Source organism: Sminthopsis crassicaudata, chromosome 6 (genome assembly GCF_048593235.1).
Source record: "Sminthopsis crassicaudata isolate SCR6 chromosome 6, ASM4859323v1, whole genome shotgun sequence".
NCBI classification, from domain to species: domain Eukaryota; kingdom Metazoa; phylum Chordata; class Mammalia; order Dasyuromorphia; family Dasyuridae; genus Sminthopsis; species Sminthopsis crassicaudata.
Window position 1 is genome coordinate 216563576 of NC_133622.1, and position 8297 is coordinate 216571872.

Consider the following 8297-nt stretch of genomic DNA (forward strand, 5'->3'; position numbering starts at 1 on the left):
AACCGGATTCTGATGATTCTGGAGGAAAGAAGGAGGTTGATCACTTTGTACATTTCTGCCTCACTCAAATCCAATTCAGTCTCAAATCAAGACATCCCCTCATGATGTCACTGGTTCTCTCTGAGAATGAAGGACGAACAACAAGAATAAGGATTTACAATCAGAAAATTGATATCCACGTACTAGTTGTGTGGTCCTAGACAGCTCGTTTAACTGCTCTTTCTTTAAAATTTAGCTATTCTTTTCAATGCCACAATGTTTTTCCACTGCCCATGGAAATCTTTCTGATTATGTTATCTACAACTCTACTGTCTTAAATAGATTATATTCCACATAGTCAATTATTTAATTTTTAAATAATAATTGAACATTATTTTATATTAAATCTTATTTTGATTATTATTGATAAAAAGTCAATGTTACCATTGCCTTTTTAAAAAAATTGTTTTAACATGTATTGGTCAACCTGCCATCTGGGGGAAGAGGTGAGGGGAAGGAGGGGAAAAGATTTTGCAATTGTCAATGCTGAAAAATTACCCATATATCTTGTAAATAAAAAGCTATAATAAAAAAATAAAAATTGTTTTAAACAGCTCAGTGGATCAGTGGATAGAAAGCTGAGCACAAAATCAGAACAAAATATTGTTGTTCTTCAGCCTCAGACACTTCTAGCTTTCAACTGCTGGCTTCAGTTTCCTCAACTGTAAAAAGGAAATAATAATAATAGCATCTACCTCGCAGCGTTGTTGTGAGAATCAAATAAGATAATATTTGTAAAACACTTAGCAAGCGTCTGGTATATAGTAGGCCCTACATAAATGCTATCTATTATTAATATTTTTATTATTCAGATCATTATTGTTTTAGTTATAATACAATGATACCCCTGGGGTATTCTTGAAATATATAAAGCTATTCACTTTTACATTAAGTGATTCATTAAGTGACTCATCCTCACAAGTACTATACTTTTTGAGTTCTTCTATCTGCTAAAGCAGAACTTCCTAAACTTTTCCCCACTTATGACACATTTTCACTCCAAAAATTTTGGTGATCCCAGGTATAGAAGCATATAAAATAAGCATATAAATTAAACATTTACTGATAATAAATCACCAAGAACTTTATTTTAAATAATTTCTTTGGCAAATATATATATAATTTTGCCATTTATTATAAACAAAAACAAATTTGCATACTAATAGGATGGAATGCTTGTTTATTTTTACATTGACAATTAAATCTTGGCAAAATAGTTGATACCTTTTAGGGTTGCCAAATTTTTCACAACCCCTACATTCAATTACTCAACTCCTTTTAGGGTCGTGGTCTACAGTTTAAGAAGTTTTTGTGCTCCATACATTGTATCTAGGTTATACTGTAACACATGTAAAATGTATGGGATTTCCTGTCATCTAGGGGAGGGGAGTAAAAGGGAGGGAGGGGAAAATTTGGAAAAATGAATACAAGGGATAAGGTTATAAAAAAATTACTCATACATATGTGCTGTCAAAAAAATTTTATAATTATAAAATTAATTAAAAAAAAAAGAAGTTTTGTGCTAAAGGACACAAATACACTCACCTTGCCTATGTGGTATAGATATTGCTCCTACAATACAAAACTAGGGCTTGATTATGTATCTGAGCCATGAGTCACCTCCTTCCCGCCTTCCACTTCTTGCTTAGGAATTAGGAATCAAATCAACATGGTACTAGGAAGGGTATGGCAATCTAGTCTGGGTCCCATGATGGCACACTGAAAAGCTCTTCCCCGGGTACCCCTTCCAGCTCCCCATAGTTATCCACAAAATTACAGAAATGAAAAATGGGAGCAGGGGGAGGCAGCTCAGCAGCTGGGTGGTCAGACCCATCGACACAAGGAGCTCCCATTAGAACATACTTGACCAGTGGTCATGGCCTCTGCTTGAAGACATAAAAGGAGGCAGAACCTCCCCACCTTTGGAAATAGCCCTTTACACCTCTGGACAGCTCCAGATATTGAGAAGATTTTCCTGCCATCATCCTAAATTAGTTCTTCTGCCATATCTGCCCATTGTTCCTGGTTCTGCCTTCTGGCAACAAAGAAAACAAATCTCAGTTTTCCTTCTCATGAACAGCCATTCAGATACTTGAACCCAGTTACCATATGTTTTCTCTTCTCCAGATTGAACATACTTCATTCCTGATTGCCCTCCCTGGACATTATCTGGTTTATCGATTTCCTTTTTAAAATATGGTGTCCAGAACTCAGAGCAATATTTGAGATAAAGGTTGGCAAAAGATTAAAGTTCAGTGGGAATACTATCTCCTATCCTAAAAGCTATATTCTGTCCCAATGAAGCCCAACATATTTTGGGGGGCTGCTACTTCATGAAGCTCCTGCACTGATGAGCTGAGTTCACTAAAACCTTCAGATCATTTTCAAAAGAACTGTTCTCTTCTCCTCCCTCCTCTGTCACTCTCTGTCTCTGCCTCTGCTTCCTCCCACAGCATCCCATTTTTCTCCTCATAGGTCTCTTTCTGTCTCCCTGTCTCTGTCTTTTTTCCCCTCTTCTCCCCCTTCCTCTTTCTCTTTCTCCACCCTTTCCTCTCTCCCCCCCTTCTGTGTCTCTGTCTCTCTTGTTTCTGTGTATCTCTCTGTCTTTGTCTGTTTCTGTCTGTCTCTATCAGTGTCCTGTTGTCTGACTCTGTCCTTGTCCTATCCGTCCTCTGTCTCTTTCTCCCTCCCTCTCTCTGTCTCTGTTATCTTTCTGTCTCTTCCCTTCTTTTCCCCTTCTTCTTCTTCTTTCTTTCTTCTTCTTCTTCTTCTTCTTCTTCTTCTTCTTCTTCTTCTTCTTCTTCTTCTTCTTCTTCTTCTTCTTCTTCTTCTTCTTCTTCTTCTTCTTCTTCTTCTTCTTCTTCTTCTTCTTCTTCTTCTTCTTCTTCTTCTTCTTCTTCTTCTTCTTCTTCTTCTTCTTCTTCTTCTTCTTCTTCTTCTTCTTCTTCTTTCTTCTTCTTCTTCTTCTTCTTCTTCTTCTTCTTCTCTTCTTTTCTTCTTCTTCTTCTTCTTCTTCTTCTCTTCTTTCTCTCTCTCTCTCTCTCCTCTCTCTCTCTCTTCTCTCTCTCTCTCTCTCTCTCTCTCTCTCTCTCTCTCCCTCCCTCCCTCCCTCTCTCTCTCTCTCTCTCTCGATCCTGACTTTTGGATCCTCACAGCTTTGTGATATCTATAAATTTTACTACCATATATCAGCTATACCCTTTTTTAGTTTTATTTTATTTTTTTATTTTATAATTATAAAATTTTTGACAGTATATATGCATGAATAATTTTTTATAACATTATCCCTTGTATTCATTTTTCCAAATTTTCCCCTCTCTCCCTCCATTCCCTCCCCTAGATGACAGGCAATCCCATACATTTTACATGTGTTACAATATAACCCAGATAGAATAAATGTGTGTAAATACCATTTTCTTGTTGCACTTTAAGAATTGGATTCCAAAGGTATCAGTAACCTGGATAGATAGACAGTAGTGCTAACAATTTACATTCACTTCCCAGTGTTTCTTTCTCTGGGTGTAGCTAGATTCTGTCCATCATTGATCAACTGGAAGTGAGTTGGATCTTCTTTATGTTGAAGATATCCACTTCCCATCAGAAATACATCTTCATACAGCATTGAAGTGTTCCGCTGTAGTACTGCTGGATCAAAGGGTATGCACATTTTGATACACTTTTTGGGCATAATTCCACAGATTGCTCTCCAGAATGGTTGCATTCTTTCACAACTCCACCAACAATGTATCAGTGTTCCAGTTTTCCCACAGCTCCTCCAACATTCATCATTATTTGTTCCTGTCATCTTAGCCAATCTGACAGGTTAGTGGTATCTCAGAGTTGTCTTAATTTGCATTTCTCTAATCAGTAGTGATTTGGAACAGCTATGCCCTTAATAGTCATTAAAAATGCTAAACAGCATTCAAATAGAGTATTCCAGCAAATACTTGACTACTAGCTCTCCAAAAAAAATGGATTACATACTTTTAAGTTTAAAAGTTCTAACAATTCTCATTATTCATATTTTTCCATCTTTTTTTAAAATCTAGACAATCAACAAAGAAATAAATCAAATCTTGATTTGTGACATTTACTGATAGTCAAAGGTATAAATGCTCATACTGAAGGTTTAATAATTGGCTCTCTCAAGCCAGTAGGAACTGACTCTGACCCTGAGACTCCCAGCCTTCATGTTGCAATCACAAATTATCCTTCCCTTCCTTCTTTTCTACTCCCTGAGACACCTAATTAACAAATTAAAATTCATATTAGGCTTGTGCCTTTCCCTCAGAAATTTACTTTGGACCCATTCTGTATATATGTAATTTTCAATGCACGTACTCTTTGACCCAGCAGTGTTTCTACTGGGCTTATATCCCAAGGAGATCTTAAAGGAGGGAAAGGGACCCACATGTGCAAAATGTTTGTGGCAGCCTTTTTTGTAGTGGCAAGGAACTGGAAACTGAGTGGATGCTGGTTAGTTGGAGAATGGTTGGGTAAATTGTGGTATATGAAGGTTATGGAATATTATTGCTCTGTAAGAAATGACCAACAGGAGGAATACAGAGAGGCTTGGAGAGACTTAAATCAACTGATGCTGAGTGAAATGAATAGAACCAGAAGATCACTGTACACTTCAATAACAACATCATACAATGATCAATTCTGATGGACGTGGCTCTCTTCAACAATGAAATGATTCATACCAGTTCCAATTGTTCAGTGATGAAGAGAGCCATCTGCACCCAGAGAGAGGACTATGGGAAATGAGTGTGGACCACAACATAACATCCTCACGCTTTCTGTTGATGTTTGCTTGCACTTTGTTTTCCTTCTCAGGTTTTTTTTCTAGATCTGATTTTTTCTTATAGAGCAAGATAATTATATAAATATGTATACATATATTGGATTTAACACATATTTTAACATTTTTAATATGTATTGGACTACCTGCTATCTAGGGGAGTGGAGGAGAAAGGATGGAAAAAATTTGGAATGGAAAGTTTTGCCAAGGGTTAATGTTGAAAAATTACCCATGCATATGTTTTATAAATAAAAAGCTTTAATAAAAAAAGAAAGAAAGAAAATAGACATTGATCTGAAAAAAAAACTAAAAAAAATTTTTTTTCAATGCACATGCTGTTTCTCCCCTATTAGTAGATAAGCTCCTTGAGGACAAGGGTTGGCTCATTCTTTTCTTTTTATCCCCACTTTCTAGAGCAGTGCCAGCCTACGGAGGTATTTAATAAGTGGTTTTTAGATGAAAATGACCATGGCACATAGTAGGGCATAGATTTAGATCTGGAAGGGACCTTAGTGGTTACCTAATCCAAACCTCTCATTTTACAGATGAGAAACTGAGGAAAAAGCAATTTGCTGGCAGTCACACAACTGCTAAGGGTCTGGTGTGGGATTTGAACCCCTATATTCCTGAGTTCATCATTTTATCTACTATATTGTGCTTTAGTTCAACTATTTAATAAAACTTTGTTGAATAAACAAATGCTTGTTGAATGATAAATGCATGAAAAATACACAGGTTTTTGTCAAGCCTGAAAATAATAAGAATTTTCTTTTCCTATGTGTCCTAAGCAAATATAAAGTCACATTTAGTGTCCGCCTGTGGACTAAAGTCCCCTGCTCGCAGGGTGACTCCAATCAAAGCTAATGTAATACAAAGACGGAGCCTAAAAGAAACTCAAGAGGTCCTTTCATACAATTCCCCTGCCTTCAACTAGCCCCCTCCCCTCCAAGACACACAAACACAGACTCAATATTTTTATTAAAGCTGGAGTGGATTTGTTTTCTACATTCTGCTCTCCTTCTCATCTGAATGCTGTTATTTTTAAGCCCATTCATCAAAGAAGAAAACTCAGCTAAAAATCTCTTAAATACACATAAGGGGGGGAAAAGATAAACAGAAAACTGTATGAGACTTTCTGGGGACATTTTGGCTCCCAATGAGTTTTCTGATTTCCTTTTAGGGGCTCATCAGACAGCGTTGCGATTCACTCTTAACCAAACAGTCACCCCCATGGCTTTAGATAAAACTCCTGGCCCATGAGCATGAAGATGTTATCAGCGGTGAAGGCTAATGGCTCCACAGCCAGCTGGTTCTTTTTATAGGGAGCAGTGGATGGGGAGAGAGAACGAGCTGAGCTTCTGAACATAAACAGGAATTAGGAAGGTAGAAGGAGGACAAATAAACAACCTGAGAAGAGACATTTCCCAAACAGGCAGACTTCTGTAAAAGAGGCAACCAGGGAGATGTCTGAGGTAAACGGATCTTTCTGCGATGGCCTCCTCACTGGACAGCCAGCATCCACTCGGTCCCCCTCACAGGGCCAAAGTCATCATCCCAAAGCATGACCAGCTGCCTCACTCCCCTGCTCAGCACTCTGTGGAGGTTCTTTGCCTTTTCTTTATCATGATCCTCACTGACAGCCTCGGGGAAAAGATGGGCCTCCTTCTCAGAGTAATGACATTTAATACATTTTTTAAAAATACATGGGATGGCAAAGGAGGCCAATTTTAAAGTTCAATATATACTTCTCAACTTAGATTTCAAACCCTCACAATCCTATTTCAGCCAAACATTCTTGTGTTATATCGTGTTTTCCTTCCCACATTCTACATTTCACTGAAGCTGACCCATTTGCTACTCCCTAAACAAGACACTCTTCTTGCCCCATGTCTTTGCCCAAGTTGCCCCATTTCTGTAAGACATTTCCTCCTTATCTGTTTCTTAGAATCTTTAGAATTTTTAAAGGTCAATTCAGGTATTCAGGTAACATCTTCCATAAGGGACTGATAGCTTTAATCAGTAGTTTTTGTATCTGACCCTATCTTTCTTTGTCTCTGTCTCTGTTTTTCTTTGTCTCTGTTTCTCTCGTAGTTTCTCTTTGTCTCTGTCAGTTTGTCTTTCTTTCTGTCTCTGTCTCTCTCTCCCTCCTTCCCTCCTTCTCTCCTTCCCTTCTTCCCTCCCTCCATCTCTCTTCTGTCTGTCTCTTTGTCTGCCTCTTTGTTTCCCTTTGTCTGTCTCTATCAATTTGTGTGTCTCTATCAGCCTCAGTCTCTTTGTCTGTCTTTATCCTCCTCTTTGTCTCTCTGTCTCTATTTCTCTCTGTTACTCTCTGTCTCTCTGTCTGTCTGTCTCTCATCTCTTTCACATAAACATTTTTTCTCCTTAGATTTATCTCTTTTAAATTGTATCTGCTCAGTATAATATGAGCTTCCAAAGGTCAAGAATATTTTTAGTTTTGTGTCCTCCACACTTAACATACCACTGACCCTTGGAGGGTAAAAATACTTATTGTTAAATTAGATTTATCAGCTTCCTTGCTGATGTCATTTATTGAGAGTTCACCAGACTAAATTCAGGGACTTTTTTTTTAGGTTGGACTGGGTGAAACAATGAATTAAGTGCTTGACCCAGAGTCAGAAAGCCTGAGTTCAAATCTAGCCTTACTACTCTGTGACCCTGGGCACATAATCTTTCTCTGCCCCAGTTTCCTAATTTGTAAAACAAGAATAGTTGCACTTATTTTCCAGGGTTGTTGTCAGGATAAACTGAGTTATTCCTAAGTGCTTTGTGAGCATTTAAAATATTATATAAATGCTATTTTTAATTTTTAAATTATACCTTTTTGTTGACAGAACATATTCATAGGTAATTTTTTACAATATTATCCCTTGCATTAACTAGTATTCTGATTTTTCCTTTCCCTCCATCTACCCCCTTCCCTAGATGGCAGACAGTCTTGTACATGTTAAATATGTTATAGTATAACCTAGATACAATATATGTGTGCAGAACCGAGCAGTTCTCTTGTTGCACAGGAAGAATTGGATTCAGAAGGTAAAAATAACCTGGGAAGAAAAATAAAAGTGCAAACAGTTTACACTCATTTCCCAGTGTTCCTTCTCTGGGTGTGGCTGATTCTGTCCATCATTGATCAATTGGAACTGAATTAGATCTTCTCTTTGTTGAAGATATCCATTTCCATCAGAATACATCCTCATACAGTATCATTGTTGAAGTGTATAATGATCTCCTGGTTCTGCTCGTTTCATTCAGCATCAGTTGATGTAAATCTCTCCAAGCCTCTCTGTATTCATCATCTGGTCATTTCTTACAGAGCAATAATATTCCATAACCTTCATATACCATAATTTACCCAACCATTCTCCAATTGATGGACATCCATTCATCTTCCAGTTTCTAGCCATTACTTTTTGTAGCGATTTTTCCTTGTTCT